General features: G+C 46.1%; 1 protein-coding gene across 3 annotated transcripts in view; it reads left to right on the forward strand.

Moving 5' to 3' along the window:
* The window catches only part of TAFA2 (TAFA chemokine like family member 2), a 1,145,470-nt gene that overhangs the window by 894,771 nt on the left and 232,525 nt on the right, over window positions 1-18,174 (forward strand). The window lies entirely within an intron of this gene.

Genomic DNA, 18,174 nt, shown 5'->3' on the forward strand with positions numbered 1-18,174 from the left:
CTCTTTAGATTGAGCAGAGTGATTCCTCCACAAGGCATCAGATACAAGTTAATAGAAATTGGTCATGAGGAACATTTAGGAAGGTCCACGACCAACGGTCACTTAAGGGCTGATTACTGGTTACCAGAATTTGACAGTCAAGTGGAAGGTTTGATAAAAAACTGTGATTTGTGTAAAGAATCTGACAAGACACTGGGCCTCATTCCTAGATTGGAGGTAGTCATGGCGTTATTTGCGCCATGACGGCCTCCAATAACGGTACCGGCACCGGTATGGTTCAATGGGGACTTACCGGTGTAGTCCGACCTTTGCGGGACCGGTAAGTCCCCATTGAAAAAGCCATTCCCCATTCCCATTTGAGCCCCCATAGGGCTCATTGGGAATGGGGAAGGCGCTAATAACGGTACCGCAAATTGCGGTACCGTTATTAGCTCTAAAGTCCCTTTACGGGTCCCGTCCATAACGCCTGGTCAGACCAAGCGTTAAAGTAGGGACGCGCTAAGAGACCTTGTAGTAGGGCGGTAAAGGATTACTGGCACTGGTCTCCTTACCAGTGCCCGGTATCCCTTACCGCCCTACTCGGAATGAGGCCCACTGAAGTGTTGTACCAACCTATAGAGACTGATTGAATTTCCTGAAATGCAATGGGAATTCGTAGCCATTGACATTTTGAGACCAGTGATAGGATCTGATACAGAGACGTTTTTATGGGAGGGCAAAAGGGGCACTTCCCCAGGCCCCCCACCTTGGAGGGGGTCCCACAAGGCTGCGTGATCTAAAGAAGTAAGATTCCTTTGTTCACCAGACTTAAATAGCACACGGCAGGATATTTTATGTCATGGTGCTGAGGCTCTAAACCTATTGCCTGTCTGTTTTGGTAAGTACATTCTGCCTCCATCAATTCACCATGTAATGCTTTCTGTGTTCACTGTGGTATATATAGTTCGCGGTGTCCTTGTGTCACAACTCCTGTAGCATTCTTTCCTTCCTGTGGGAATTATGTTGATCATGTGCAATAGCCACATTTGAAATGCATATTGGTAAATTGAGTGCCACAATGGTTCAGAGGTTAGCTCAGTGTGTTAAGCACTCACTGCAGAGATATGTGTTCCTAGGCAAGAATCAGAATAGCACATTCCTCGAAGGCTGGCTGAGCCTTTCCCATGCCTGAACTTTATAAACCAGCCTGCATATGTACCTAGTCTTGCAGCACAAAAGGTGCTATTATCAGCAATGTACCTGCACCATATATGGGTTGTAATAAAAACAAACACGTCATCCTTATGGTGAAGGTCTAGAAATTGGTTTGTTCAGATGGGGTCAAACCTAGGCCAACACCTCCAATGAGGAGCATAAACTGTTAGTCCAAGAGATGAATAAGTACCCACATTTGGAACTAAAGCATTCCTGCTTGTATCCTGGTTTCGCCAATAGACAATACAGTGATCCTGGTCAAATCATCTAATATCTCGTACATTACTGTACTGTCTTCTGTGAAGTTTGCCTTCTCACGTGCTGGCGGCCCATTACTTGATCTTTCTTTTTTCGTAGGCCATTTCTAGGCCATTTGAGTGGAAGGGGTGGTAGACAGAAGGCAAGCATATTTTAAAGTCTGGTCGTTTGACACAAAAAAACACTATGCATTTTTGTACAAGTCAAAGGTTTTTCTGCATCTTTATAAATGACAATTCCACAAGCTAGTGTTTAGGAAGTATGTAAAGCTTTAAAATACAAAGGACAAACCCAGATTAAATCTGTTAAATCACACTGATTGGCATGCTGGTATATGTACTTCTCTTGATGATGGAAAGAATGAAGCTAGAATAATTTTGTGTTACAACCTTCTTTAATATGTTGTTTTTAAAAATTGTCATGTTTGGTAATGTGATTGGTGTACTTTCCAAGTTAGGTTTTTATCAAATGAGATTGTTTTAGTTCATGGTAAGAACTGGTAATGAAACTGTTCAAATGCAACAATTGCAGAGTTGGCACAAATCCCAGCTTCACCCCATAACCAGTGTGTGTAATAGTGGGCATCTCATTTAATGTAATCTTGTATTGCTTAGCATCTTGAAATTGCCAATCCCTAAACCTTTCAAAATTGTCAGCCCTTCAGAGTGATTTCCTTCTCAGGGTATGATCTTCAAAACAGCCTCACTCGTGGTGTCACTGGCTATAGTGTTGCTTCCACTATAATAGTGAGCATTGATATATTGCACACCACAAGCACTTATTCTTTTGATCTCTAGTGTCAATACTATTTGAAAACCTGGTCCCACTTATAATCTCAGTCTGTCTGGATACAGACACCTTGCTGGTAGCTTCTAATCTGCATCCACTATCCATGCTACGGTTTGTGAAGCTTTCTCCTTCATTCCCAATTTATCTGCTCTATCCATGCTTGTGCACGTTTGCATTCTGTGAGGCCGCAAATGTGAGTTCGCTGTCTACTCTGGGTTACATGTACCTTTTACATACAGTCCTGCATTAATTCTACAGGCTCCATACCTTCCTGGGTGCTATTGATAAAACGTCTCCTGTATCTATGCTAGAACAGAAGTAACCTCTTTGTAGACTGATAATGTTGGCCTTCAAATGATACTTGTTTATCATTCTGATAAGAGCAAGACTGAAGAGGGTAAGGGGACTTAAATGGAGTAAACATGCTTATTTTTAACGCTGTGAGGCAGCATATCAACCTTTGGGTTGTGATCGTGGTGGGGGGCAGATATTCTTGATCACTTAATTCCTTTGGTTTGGTGGAGGGGGCCCCAAAGATCTCTGTGCTCCGTGGTGGGGGGCAGGAGGGGGCAGATATTCTTGATCACTTAATTCCATTGGTTTGGTGGAAAGGGGCCCAAATGATGGCCGTGCCCAGGGCCCCAAAAGTGCTTAAAATGGCCCTGATCTGATAGTGTGAGAAAATATATCATAGTTCTGATGGACGTATTCTCCAAATGGGTGGAGCCATGTATTGTGCAAGAGGCTGATACGGCTGAACGTGCAGTTGTGTCATTCCTGGACAGGGTATTCCAGAGCGAGGGCTTTCCCAGCAGAATGCTGTCAGAAAATGGAGTGCAATTCACGTTTCGCATGACAAAGCAATTTTTGACAAATATTGGTGTGACTCATACCAAATCATCTCTCTTCCATTGCGACACCAATGGGATGGTTGAGAAGTTCAATGGTACTAAATACAAGGCATTCTCATGGCAGTTTAACGAAGGGAATGTCTGGGAGGATGAAGTCAACAAAAGAGTATATGGCTATAGGCTGTCTCCCCATGCAACGACTGGTTTGGTACCATTGGAAGTGCTTAGGAGTAGAAAGGTGTCTACTGCAGTGTGTCCACCATGGCTATGGAGGTCCAGATTCATAGAATGGGACCAGGAAGCTTTGATAGAAAGGGTGGAGAGAAAGGTGAAGCTCATGAAAAGTAGATATAATGCCCAAAAACAGACCAGACTGGTAAGAGTCTCTGAAGGGCAGAAGGTCTGAATTCACAAGCCTGGTTTCGTGCGAAATAGGGAACGAAGGCATGAAGGCCCTGCAGTAGTCAAAAATGATTAGTGGGGCTGTTGTTCTTGAGGATGGAAGGATGTGCAACAGAGCTAGGGTTGCACGCAAACAATGAACTCTCAATATTCCCTCCACTGGTAAAAGGGGGAGATGTGTTCTGTCTATCCACATCGTCTATACTCAAACTGGTGCCTGTCATCAGTCACTGTGTTGCTCAAGTTACTTGTTTACGTTCAGTCTCGGCCTCCTGCCCAGGCTGCTGCATGACACAACAGAATCCCATGGATGGCTATAAGCAGCTCCCTGGTGAAGCGCAGGCAGTTCATGCAGCCTGATTCTGGAGCGGGGCATTCAGAGCAACCTCAATAAAGAAGACACAAAACCACCTGTTTGGACTCACCTTACCACGGGCTATGACATCATCTTTGTAGGATTTTGTTTTCTCCTTCATTCATTGAATGCTTTGCATTTGGAGGTTGAAGGAGTCAATTCACGGTCCTGACTGTGCCCCTGGCCTGGTGGCTGGGTGCTAATAGCAGGAATGCCTCCAGCCGTGGACTATAATCAAGCGGTTTGCACCCTGAGCCCTCTTTATCTGCCCTCACTTTCTTTGGTGCCAGCTGGGTTTCCAGGTCCATAACTCCCGGTATTGCCCACGGCTGGGGGAATTACTGATTAAGTGCATAGTTTTTTCTACTGAAGTGCTACCCCATTGGCAGAGCCGTTGGGGGAAGATTTTTGCAAGTGCAAGTTGATTGAAAGTTAATTTGGGACGCTATCTTCCAGAGTCAAATCGCTTTACAGAACTCATAAAACTTTCAAAAATAATTTAATTTTACAGCTACTTATTAACTTGCTTCACGTTTCCTATGAAAGATGCCCAGGTGGGCTTTTTCCTCTAGAATTTGAAGCATTCCCGTGTAACTTGAGTAAGGATTTACGCAAGAGGTGTAAAGAACCATGTTACTCTTTGGGATGATTTCCCAAAAAATGTTAACATGGGAAAGTCTCATTGAAAACATTTTTCTAAATCAAGTCCTTTGTCTATTAATCACCTTAATTTTAATAAAAGAGACAAGGATATTTGCACCGTATATGCTTCTCCAATGGTACTTGGGACACTTACCTGAACTTGGCAAATCGACAATCGAAGCAGACCCTGCGTCTTGGTAAAAGGCATACTTTCTCCGGGCCGCAAAGCGACACCACTGCTCCGCAAACACTGCATCTGTTAAGTGATTGTCAAGGGCAGCCCAAGGTAGCGCAAGCTACATTTGTCAAGCCCGGAGGAGACAAGGGTATTGATGTCAGTCTGCAAGCCGACAGACGACGAGGACAAATTCTAAATAGTATGGATAGGCGGTGGCAGAAGACAGCCTCAAGGACTGCTGACACCGGGGAGTGAGGAGTCAGCGCTGATCAGAAGGATGTCGGGGTGAGAGTTACTGCCACCTACCTCTGTCCCCCCAGCTATCTCAGGACCCTGGGAACTGTGTGCCTCTAAAAGGGGGGAACCCACCCTTCCATATACGTAGCTGAAGAGTTAGGGGCAGCCTGCGGGTTCTTTTGTCATTTGTTTATTTCTGCACCCCCTCATGCTTTACCCTCCCTTTCCATGTACGTCCCCCCAAGACCAACCTTTGGTGTTCATCATTCTCTCCTTTGTACCTCCTTACTTTTTCTTTTCACCACCTCTCCTGCATTATTCCCTCAGGGATGTTTGTAATTTGTCGTACATGCCATCATTATCCATTCCTTTCGGGCGATGCTAGTCCAGTCCTGGTTTTAACTTTGCCTTCTGTGGCGTGTAGTCCTGCATTCTCCCATTACATATCCAGGACGACAAGCCAGTATGCAAAGTAAAAACCAGGACTGGGCTACGGTGTCCTGAATGGAACGGATAATGTTGGCATGTATGATTCGTAAGTATATAAACACTGGAATCAAGGTCTCAATATTAAAGGTATTGTTTTGCCCTTAAGTCCTGCCTCTGATATATGTTCCTGCTCTTACCCCCACCGCCCCCTGGTGTGCGGTATTGAATTCAACTACGCTCTTATGTAAAAGCATCTTACCCTAGGACTGCCTCTACTTTTATTGACTATGTTGTATATCAATTCTAAAGCAATAGAACCCGAGGAGGGGGGGGGCATTACCGGTTGGGAAATGCCGCCGGGGTGAGTGTTTCGCTAGGGCTTTATCGTAGCCCGGGGGGGCCTTACCCGACCGGTAATGCCGCCTTCTCCAAGGGTTCTATTGCTATTAGTACCTCGGCACGTTGTACCAGGGTACTAACAGCAACATTTTTCTCATGATGAGAAACTGCATTGAAACCGTTCCTCAACTCGAGAAAATAATGGGGAAAAATGGCAGCCAGGGATCAGGGAAAAGGGTCTACAAATAGTGCCCTCTCCCTTTCCCTGGTGCCATTAAGAAACTCGAAAAAAAGTAAACAAACAAAATGGCCCCCATGGAATGGGGAGAAGGGAATACATATAGTCCCTTCTCCCTTTCAATGGCGGCCTGCAGGATGCAGAGCTTGGACCCAAAGAAGGTGGTTCTTTGTTAGCAGGGTAACGACCCGGCAAGGACCAATCAGATTATTTGACACGATCTGATTGTCCCTCGGCGGGCACTAATATTCGAAATTACAGCCAGTTTTGCATTTATTTATTTATTTGAAGATTGATAAAGCGCAACTAAGGCCCAAGGGCGTCTAGGCGCTACCCAAGGGCGTCTAGACAAATACAAATAAAGACAAATACAGAGAGGTGGTATTGTTGTCCAACTAAATGGTGCACAATCTAGTGACCTGGGAAGGATGAAAGGCTGAGTTGGCTTTTCAGGTATTTGAAGCAATTACTTTAGGATAGACACAGATCTATGAAGCAAGCATATAACTTGCTGAGCTGCCTGGCCAAACATATATATCACTTGTGGCAGCTCGCGTGCCATGAGTGTGGCGTCTTTGCGGTCTTGGATTTGATGGGTGCAGCCTATGGCATGGGTTTACACAAAGGTCCGTCCTCCCTGAATGCAAAGTGGCTTATAGGGGCATAGGGGTGTCCAGCAGAGTTACACCAGTGGGAGGCCACTGGGTCAGAATGCGCACTCCCCGACTCCTAGCATTCTAAGAGGACGCTGGAATCAGTGGGGTGGTCTCGGCAGAAAAGTAAGCTGTGGCCTGGTTGGCAGGGTGGGGCTTGGCAATGGGATCAGCACGATTAGTCTGGATGAAGTGATGAGGTCCATTTCTGTGATATTTAGGAAAAGCCGGGCATCTGGGTTTTTGATGCAGTGGACGTTCTTGAAGGGAAAACATCTTTTGTGCCTATAGACGTCCTGAGCGTCCTGAGGGTACCTTGCCTTAGTGGCCATTGAGAGCATCTTGTTATCGCTTGTGTTCCAGGAGCTCCATCATAGTTTTGCAGTCTTTTCCGTCCCCCACATCCATTAATTTTAACCTATCATATAGGGTGCATTGATTTTTCAACACTAGGAAAACCTGAGCCACCAATCTGATAATTCCCCCCTCTACCCTCCACTAACACAAGGCTGGTTCTGGGATTCTTGGTGCTTCTTTCATCAAGGTAACAAAAGCAGAGCGGTTATGTTCAGGACTCCAGAAGAAACCCAATGTTAGCTTGCGCAGGAGTGTTCCAGGAAGGGAGACTTCCTCCTCTTCAGAGTCTGTGCTCTAGCACCTTGAAGCGCCTCATGTGCTAGATGGAATTACCAATAACGATCAAGGCCCAAATAACCGGACAGAATATGGCAAAGGACTACTTCATTCTAAACATGTAATAAAGTAGGGCAAACTGGCGGACAACGGACAGTCATTCACACACTCACAACCAAACTTGTTTATACAAGGGTTTTATACCCCAATGTATGTCATCATATGTGGCAAACCAAAAACCTATTGTGGGGAGGGATTGGTAAGGGGAATATATGTACCTGTTGTATATGTAAACAATAGTCACACCATTGGCTGCCTCCTATCTATTAGACACGCCTTGAACCACCTCTAAATACGTGTAATTCTGATCCTAGCAGAATACTAACAGTGGGTTGGCCTATGAAACATTGTATAGCATGTTGCCACAATAGACCCTCTGATTGGTTGGCATGCCTTTCTTTGGTGGACTTTCGGCTCGTTAGCAGCACGTAAGCAAAATGAAACCCAGGTGTTGCGAACAACGCCAGACTAATCCCCACTTTCCCAATTATTCCATCATCTCTCATCGGTCAGGCATCAAGCCAAGGCGCTCCTTTGTAGTTGACCTTGAAGCCTCCAGACGCATTTTTGTAAAAGTATATATATTTTTTTTACAGAAGCAGGCAGCTGGAGGGGCTCATGGACAGCCCCTGCTTTGGCCAGGCACAGACCCGAGTTGAAAGTCAGGCCAGAGCCCATGTTTTGACCTAGGCAAATCCAAGCCCCGTTGGGCTGGCACAGCTCTAATCAAGCATCAGTCCATCACAGGGACTTTGCTAGACCCCTCGGCTCTAGACTCTTAAGGGCTCCCTTAAAAGGCCAACAGCTCTGTAAAAACTTTAGGCCCAATTCATGGAAATGTGTTGCAAAATCCTGCAAGGACCGCACACCAAGAAAGACACTGAGTGAGCCTGCGCGCAGATTAAAAAATGCGTGACCCACAGATTCATGGAATTGTTCGTGCAAAGTAACTGTATTCGAAAGTCGCGGCCGGAATGCCCCTGGCACGCCCACATGCAAATCATAATCAGCCAGATCAGCCACCTTTGCGCGCTCTCCCAGGCGCGAATACACGCACCCTTCAAACAGTTTGTGGGGTCCCCCGCAAGAAGGCCTACATCGCGGGGACCCTGTGCACGGTCCCCCGTAACTGTTCCCAGCACCCGACAACCTGCGTATGAAAAATCGCGACTTGGTCTAAACTCGGAAAATCTGCGTGCAAACCCCTGTAAACTATTCCTACACCCCGCTACACTGCTTATGCACACCCCTAAGTAAGTTCGGAACTCTGGTTGCGTACACACACCCCGAAATCCGACATGCAACCCCACCTCCGCACTACAAATCCTATGCGCAAGTATACTTACGCCTGCTTTCGGGTGGTGGATCGTATGAAGGACTTGCGTGGCCATTTCCTGGCCGAGCGGTTTTGCAATCAAATCCGAGAATACGTCTCATGCCGCACAATTATGGACGTACGAGGGACTGCCTGCAGGCCGTCCTTCGGAATGCCCATGTTTGAGCAAGTTCTTCCCTATTTTGGGTGTTCGGCCCCCTGCCCAGCCTTCTGCATAAGCCATGCCCATGCTGTGCGTGGAGACTCGCGCAAGGCTCTAGACGGCTCGCAGCGACGTGCCGAGCATGCACAAACTCCACGCAAGTCCAGGAAATATACGTGCATTCGATTCCATGAATCGACGAACAGGGATTTGCATGCAGAATGTCGCACAAGTACCCTTTTTTCTGTGCAATTTATTCCATGAATCAGGCCCAGTCTGTACTCAGTGTAGCTTGCTGCCCCACAGAACATCTCAAATGAGGATGAGGTTCAATGCATACATTCCCCAGCAGAGCCCCCTGTTCCACGCCCGTGCTCTGCGCTGTCTCTACCGGCAGCCGGTTTGCTTTTGAGGTTTTACTGGTGTTTAGAAGTCTCAGCACCAAGGCTCCTCTGACAACCAGCTGCAAGCCCCACCCCTTCCTACACTCCTGCCCTGGTGTGTTGTGTTACCCAATATTTGCAAATGTACAATGTGAAAAGTGGGAAGACCATGAAAACGCTGTCTGCACTAAGCAGGACATTATGGAAAATCGGAAAGTTTCATTAAGGACTTTGCAAATGTAAAAATGTGCATTGAGGAAGCATATGTAAACTATTGTCTGTTAGGTGGGGCTTTACGGAAATCTGGGTGGTGTGCTGTCAGGATATAAAATATGAGAAATTACAGAGTGCAGGGTGTCAGTCCTGGCCGACTCTAACCAGGTGAAAATGTTCCTACTTTAACCCCCCCCGTGGAGTTTCTCCCCTTCCAGAGAGGACAGGCCTCACCCTGCTAAATTGCCCTTGCGTTCTCATCCAATGGAAGTCCACCATGTTCCACCAGCAACAGCAGATGTCCTTTCCAAAGATTCAGGTAAAATGGCTCTTGTTTCATCCATTTATTTCAGAATTGTCTGCAGGAAAGAAAACTCTGCTCACTTTGCCTCACTTCCTCAGATCTTCATTATTTTAAATGAGGTTGATATGCCCCTCACCCATATTTTAGTCAAAAGGACCCCTCCGGTATGATGGCCCGTAATCTTGGGATTATTTTTGAGTTAAAGCTCTCATTTTAGAAAGAGATCATTAATTGTACTGTCCGTGCCGGTGTGTTCACCTTCATCACAAAAAACCTAGGGTTAGACTATAAGCCATATTAGTTAATATTGCCTTCCTTCCGTTAAAGACACAATATTATCACACCACAAAACAGATTCTGGAGAAGGTATCTAAAAGAGATAATACTCAAAATGAATTCATAAAACACATGCAGACTGTCGCTAGTAGGAAGAACACCCTGACCCTCACGGGCAAAGCTCTCCGTAGGAGGTCGGTGGTGCTCCGCCTATCTAATTGGGATAGTGAGAGAACTCTCCCTCATCTACAAAAATAGACACATCTGATGCTTCCATTCACTAAAAAGACCAGAGACAAGTATGAATAGAGAGAGTAAACCTAAGATCTTATCTCTGCTGTGTGTAATGGTAGGCTCCCACTACCTGGAATTTCTGTACAAGTTTAATCATCAACTGGAAAGTGGCCTGTTACACATCAGCGCTCGTTCTGGAACAATAAAACGAACAACCCGCAGATTAGGGGAGAACTAGGAGCCAAAAGCATATCTAGGATTAGTAATGTGTCTGACGTGCTAAACCACTACTGTATTTGTATTTATTTTATTTGTATAGCGCACCAGGCACATGGCATCCGGGTGCATCACTTAGTTACAAGCATAAAAACAAAGCAATGAAGTGTGTACAGTCATGGCATTACAAAAGGGGAGAATATACAGGAAATAAAAATGATGCCCGACATGCGGTATGTATAGACATTACATCAAGAGATAATATACAAATTGTACAAATTGAACAAGGTAAGAAGATAAATACAGAATATGTACAAATTACAGTAGGGGAAATAGCAGAAGGTTGTTAGCAAACGTTGTGACTCAAAGCCAGGAACACAATCATGGTAGGTCTTGGGGAGACAACCAGTTTTTGACTTAGCGCTTGAAGGCTGGGAAGGTAGGTTCAGCTCTAAGTGGATTGGGTAGTGAGTTCCATAGTTTTGAACTGTGTAAACATCGACGTATTCATGAGAAAGCTCATGACCTTATGGTCGACCGGTTTCGATGGCCTCTATAAGTAGGGTAATCTTCTTCAGGACCTACATTTCTTCTGGGATGGGCTTCCCTCCACCAGTAGACAGCAGGTGCAGACCAGACGGCTCCCGCGTCCCCTGCTTACGTTCGGCGGCGCAGTTGCATGGTTACGTCTTCACTGTCGGGTGTTCATCTTCATGACATTTGCGAGGTTTGTCTACTGCTTTCGTGTTCACTTGTTCACTGTATGTTGGTCTAACCTATTATACTGGACTGCCTGGCCTCGGGATTCTAAATTCGGCAAAGCAGGTTGTTTTTTGTTTGAACTATTCTCCCTCTGTCTCTCCTTGTTCAGCACGGCTTCACTCGTTCACCTTTCCTGCTCGATTTAGATTTAGATTTAGATTTTTGATGTATTATTTTCAAACCTCCCCATGCCCTGCCCCCTCGCTACCTTTGTGATTTGGTTTCCTTATAGCAACCTCCTGCTTCTCGGCATCTCCTCTCTACTGTATATCCTGCCTGTACTTCCCTTACCCCCGGGTGTATGTTCTTCCCCCAGTCTTTAACAATCATTTTCTGTTTATGTTTATATGCTTATAACGCGCCGGAAGCCCGCAGTCATTTTATCGAAAGCATTGTCTTCTGAAATGATGACTTCTTCTCATTGTCAAGCATTGCTGTACTTTTTCAGGGTCACTGCTATCTTTATTGAACTGTTACTTTTCTTCTGTAAAACACTTTGTATAAAGGCGCTATAGAAGTCCCATGAATAAATAAAAGGCGGCACTCAGATTTTTTTCTGGTGCAAAGCTCTTTTGGCGAACAGAGGACAGATGAAAGTAGGATCTTGCAGTCAATGGGCCTCATTATGGGGCCAGCGGTAAGCCTGTCGGTGATACCGGCGGGTTGCCTGGACCTGAAAATAATGACTGGCGCCTGACTTCCCGGTAACACCAGGGGATTACAACCCCGGCGGTCCGGGAAGTCAGGCTCTGGTAATTTGTAAATCCCCAATCCAATGGAGACCACAGAAGCACTGGCACCGTCTTTAACGGTACCGGTGCTTCCGTGATGGCTTGCCTACCATGGGCGCGGTGTCCAGCAGGGTCAGCCTTGTCAGGCACAGCGGCTCCGGCAGGCAAACAGTGTGCAGTTCCAGAAACAATATACCTACCGGCACCGTTTTTTCCGGACCGACACACATGTAATAGGGCCCAGTTTCCTTTTTATGTCCTGATGTTAATCATAAAATGTGTTTCCTACATCACATTCCAACACGCATCACAATGCACTTTGAAATGCACTTTGGAATGCACTATGGAATGCACTATGGAATGCACTATGGAATGGACTTTGGAATGCGTTAGGTCATATCGAGTGTTTATTTTGAAAAGCATGGCTGTTGTTATTTTGGAGCCGGCAGCACAGCTGTGGCTCTGTGGGCCTCAATAAAGGAACTTACCTAAACCCACCGGGGTCATCTTCTCAACCCTCTATCATAAAGTGCCCGATCGCCAACGTCAAGCACCTGAAAGGGTACCCCACCAGCACCTGATCTCAATGTAACTGTGCCAACTCCAAACAGGTGGTGCTTTCTGTGGCGGGGTCGCTGCAGGCCTCACACAGGGCGGGCTGGAATCTCTGCCTACCCTGGACTGGGTTATCTAGTCTGATCTCCCTGGCGAAAATCTCTCGGGGGGGTGGGGGTGTGGGGGCGATGTCTGCGAACCCACGGAAGTGGAAGCGTGAAAGCTACATGTTTTGGTGAGAGTTGTTTACAAGACATTTTATTTGAGGCTCTGCTGTAGAGGGGTGAGAGTACGCTATTATATTTTGGGGACGTGCACCCACCCTTGTTGACTCATGATTTGATGAATTCGATTTGATTGTTTTATAGACCACTCGTGTGCCCACAAATGGGCATCTTGGCGCTGGGAGGGGTGTGCTGCACTTCCCCGCCTGAGTCATTTCTTCCCTGGCGACACCTTTGATCATTTTGTTTTTCCTGTTTGCGCCTGCTCGTTCTGCAGCCGGTACGTTATCTATTCATGCAGGCATAGAATTATTTTTGTCATAATGTTTTTTTAGCATAACGTCATTGCATTGTATAGTATCACACCGCATTTCCTCTTTTGCAAAGAGAAGCCTGCTGCTCGGCCCCCTATCACAACCCGAGGGGCTTGCTGGCTGTGTCTGAGAGTCCTCTGTTCTACCAGCTTGTCCCGTACTATACCTGCCTGTCTCTCCTTTGTTTTGGGGTCTGGTTAAATAAAACCCCCAATCCCTTCGCATCGTCACTATTGCCGCCGTTTCATCGCAAGTGTAGAGGAAGTGATATCAGACCCCCTTCATCCTGATGGACACTCGGGGCTTGAGAATGCTAATGAAAATGAATTTGTCGGGGGGAAATTCTGCCGGGGTCGGCCGGGCCGTCCGCAGACCTCCAGGCAGGGAGGCCCCAACTCCTCCCGTGTGTATCCCAGATAAGATGAGATAGAGTATGAGACGCACACAAGGAGCAAGGTGACTCTGCTGTTTATTAGACAAAACGGCAGGGATGGGTCAAGGAGCGCACGCGTTCGTCCTGACACACACACAATTGTGGGGCTCGCAGGCCCTTTTTACTGTATTATGACGCGCTACTTGCGTCACTTCAGAAAGTTAACAAAAAACCTATCGCCACTCTTAATTGGATGTTCGAGTGGTAGGGTTAGTATAGCACACATATAGAGAAAGATATTAGTGGATAAGGTGTAGTCAGGTGGTATATCTGGGTTGTCCCTACAATAAGATACATGAAAATTGTTACATGAAGGCTCCTGAGGATTGGCTAAATGTGCTGGCGTCAGTGATAAGAGCCCCAAGTTCTGATTGGTGCACCCGTGAGCTTCCCAGCCTGGGACCACCGTCGTTCCCAGCTCTCGGTGTACCTGTAAGTTGCAACAATGTTTCACTATGGGTACATGCAGACAATGTGAGGACTTATTCATAGCTAGACGGGGTACCGTTCCCACTGTTGCAGATGTCCATTGAGCCTTTCAAGTGTATCTGCCAGTGTCTCGTAGCGAGGGATCCAGACGCCTCTGTTCTCCAGGGTTTGGCATCTCGTCAGGTTCGGCTTGATCACGTGGGGAGGGACCGTGAAAGAGGCATAATTCTGCACAATTAATATTGTTTTTCTACTGTGCGTCTGGTTTAATTTGTCGGTGTGACTTTAACGTTGGTGCGCGGAGTGCGAGATTGCAACATCGTGCCTTTGATGATTTGCTCTTGGAACGTGGGTTTGCAACATTGCGACCTTGGCTGGTTGCTTCGCCAAGCTCATTCTGTAGGATCAGCAACTGACTCTTGTCTTGTTGATGTCCACGGGAGCTCTTGTTTGAGGCCTACTTTGGCCCGGTGCATAAGTTGTTCGTTTGGTGCACAGGTGCTTTAGGTTATAGGAGCATATAATTCCATAATCGGTATTGTCTTTATTATATTTCTCATCGTTGTACCTGATTTCAAAGAGAAGCGTGAGCAAGCTAATAAAAGTTCATGACGCGTCTTGCGTTTCTGCATTCTGAAAGCCTATATAAAAATAATAAAGATGCACGTCCGTGAATATGCCTGTCGCCTACGTCATAGCACTGAGTATATTCTTCGTGTAGGTTGGTGTGGGAATGTCCAGTGTGTATATTTGTACAGATGTGCTTCCCGTTGTCTAGGTCGTCATGGCATCTCTAACGACGTGTAGATTTTAGTCTAGTTGATCCGTGCCGCAGGTGTCGGCATGGCCAGTGCGGGCTGCTGGGCAAGCAGATGGACACATCCGTATGTTCCTGTACCAGGGTACCTGGTCGTCTGGTAAATGGGCAAACTCTTCTCGTGGCGGGTGTTTGGGTCGTGACCCTCTAGGCCAAGCGCGAGAGGTGAAGGACGGGAGCCTGGTTTTCCATTCTCCCACTTCAGTCCCCCCTCTGGTCGACTTGTCGACCACAAACATATCCTTCTCGTTATCTCCTCTTACTCGCCATATCTTGGTTATTCCTCCGAGATGTCCATAGTGGTTTACATGATCTTCAAATGACCAATACATATATTCACAGGTACCCCCAGGAGTACAATATACCCATCTTCCTATGTAGCTCCTGGGGTTTCTTGGGTTCTCAGTCTTTACTGACGGTGGGTCTAGATGGTTGGTAATTATTTGGGTGCGCAGCTTCTCCCTTTCCTGTATAATTACACCTGTATGCTGGCCGTCATCTGCTGGCATCAAGGGGTGCATTCCCACCATTTCCAGCAATTCGTCAGTATTGCGTGCCTTTCGTGCCTTCCAAAATCTAATTATGATCAGGGTAGCTCCAGCCAATATGGTGCAGCCCACTATTATTTTCAGTCCATCTGACAGCCAAGATGGCATCCATGACCATAATAGTGAAAACCAGCTCTCATCCTTGTTCACACCATTGCTTTCATCCGTCATTTTAGAGTGCATTTGGGCTAATTGTGAAACTGCTTCTGTCAGTGTACCATTGTCAGCATCATTGGCAGGTATGAACGTGCAGCATGATTGTCCTATCTTTGCACAAACTCCTCCTTCCATTGCTGTGAGAAGGTACAATACATATCTGTTCTGTAGTGCTACCATCCTTACAGCTCGCAGCTCTTCTTTTATTGCGTTGAACCCATTTACTGTAGAATTGATGGTCATCATTAGTTCCCATCTAGTTATTTGGAGCCATTTTGCGTTTGCGTAAGCCTGTAATCCCGGGTGTATTATTGAGGAGAAGAACATTGCTGCTCTGCTGAATAGTCTGTGTTCTGGCGGTATTGATGTTAGTGCCGTTTCCGACCTTCCCCATAGGTAATTTCCTGTCAGCGGCTCTCCTTGTCTTTTTCTTCTATTTAGGACAGTGTCATTGCTGTTGGTCCTGTTCCTTTGCTCCTCCTGGAGTGGTGCAGATCTCTTTCTTCTCTTATCCCCCTCATTCATTCTAGGAAATTTCGCCACATCGACGTGCTTCTTAGGTACCACTAGTGATGGTACATTGACGTGTACCATTGTGCACACACCATTCCACAGGGGAGGCAGTGTATGGTATGCCTTTTCTCCACAGGCCCAATAATGATCCATTATTACTGCTGTTCCTGCTCCCCCCTCAGGTAACTCCGTCACACTTGCGCAATTGGTGTTATATCCTACGTCCACCTCTCCTTTATGCTGGTAACATACCTTGGGCGCAGTCAACGGTAGTATCGTTATTGGGTCTTCATCTTCTTCTACCCATGTGAGCATTGGTACATACTTGATCCACGTCGTCCAACATCGGTGATTGTGTGTCTCGATGGTTGAGATAGTTTCTTTTGTTACCATGTTGCTGCCAATCACTCCTATCTCCCAGCTGTTATCCAGATACACCTTTCCCGTTATCGTCAGTAGCGGCCTCTCCCAGCATCCTTGTTTACCCGGAATTTCAGTGGCGTACCAATCACATGGTAGATACTTCAGTGTTACTTTCTGTGTTTCTCCTTTTGCAGGGCCACTTGTTATATATTTGAATGCTTCAGCATGTAAACTGGTCTTGTGATAACTCAAGTAGGTCTTGAGGAAGTTGTTTTCATATGGGTATGAGTCTCGTGTTTTCCATGTCATGTGCACTACAGTTCCTTGAAATCTTCCTTTCGTCTGGAACAGTGCCAAGTATATTATGCACTGTGCTACCTTCTCATTTATTTCTGTAGCAACAAATGTTCGTGACGCACTCATGGCGTATGGTATTAATGAGCAGACGTAGCAGCTATCCTCAGTTGTCTGCTTACCAATGCGGGTCATGTGTTGGTACCATATATTGTTTGTGACGTGTGCTGAATCTTGTACATAATTATCAATACCTTTATTGTCTGAGTATGTGCTGCGTTTAACTCCATTTTTCTTTGGTGTAATGTTACTACTACCACCTGACGTAACACCTGTTGCAGCAAGGAACGGGGGTATATTAGGTTTGGGTGCAGCAACAAAATTGATAGCACAGCTATACTGCCATACAGAAGCAGCCAAAAATCCGGTGATTATCAAAATCCCTATTATTTTTATTACAATTGCTAATCTCACCGGAATTTTGCTCTTACCTTGCTGCAGTCCTGGCAGCTTATTCTTGCGACGTTAAAGTTGCCCGCCTAAAAATTCTCAGAAATGCTCGTTTTAAATGTTAGTTTTGTTTTCTTTAAGCTCTCCCTATCAAATAGTCATTCAGTGCCCAGGCGAAGAGCTGCTCCCACGCTACTCTAAGTGATTGGTCTCTTAAGACCGGCAAGTATGGGCGGAGGTGGGGCATGTAATATTCTATGGCCAGGAGGAAGGCTGTGTAGTAAACACGTACCCTTCTTCTTTTTAGGTATGTTGGCCTTTTTATTTCGTATACAAATTGGTGTGACAATTCTTCTGGGTAGTTATCATCTGGGAGTACCATCTACGCCTGGACAGTGGACTTTGTTAGTTATCTTTCTACTTAACAATACAATAATACGCAGTTCCTGTATGTGCGAGAGAGAAAGAGAACATTCACGTGTTTACATGTGTATTTGTGCGACCAAGTTCTTTTAGTTTATGTTACAACTGTCCTGGGGGGGGGATGGCGTAATTATTTTTACTCTTTGAACGTGTGACCATGGGGTGGGCAGTGTAGTGATCACCCCTTTCTTCGTCAGTTATCGTCTCTGGGGTGTCTGGGTAGTGAGAAGGTAAGGGAACAATTGGGTCGTTATCTGTGGTAGAACTTCCTTCCGCTGTCAGGGATGTTGTTGCTGTTGTTCCAATGGACCTGTCGTTGGCGCTGGGGCGGGTCTGCAGTTTGTATATCTTTACATCATGTAGGTGGTTCCAAGCACGCTTATCCTTTAGTTTTACTGCTCTTGTTGATACGTCTTCTACCAGATGTGGACCGGTGAACCTTTTATCGTTCCATCTTCTATTGAAATTGCGAAGTAGCACGTGGTCACCTTTGGCAATTTTGCACAAGTTCTCTTTTTCTAATTCTGTACTGGCGCCTTCTTCTTTATCTCTGGTGGACCCGCCCCGTGTGCGCTCGAGCTGTTGAGACACAAACACAACACTAGTAATCAAAGATGACACATATTGATACATTTCATCACCTAGTATATTCGCTGAACTTTCGTGGTCAGTGAATGCCCTTGACGTTGGCGTTAGAGGAAGGCGCATTTGACGTCCAGTAACCACCTCATGTGGGGTGAGGTGGTGGTCGGACCCTGGCCTGTTCCTCAGCTCGAACAATGCTAACGGAAGGCAATACA

Source organism: Ambystoma mexicanum, chromosome 12 (assembly GCF_040938575.1).
Source record: "Ambystoma mexicanum isolate Mex_15411 chromosome 12, UKY_AmexF1_1, whole genome shotgun sequence".
NCBI lineage: Eukaryota > Metazoa > Chordata > Amphibia > Caudata > Ambystomatidae > Ambystoma > Ambystoma mexicanum.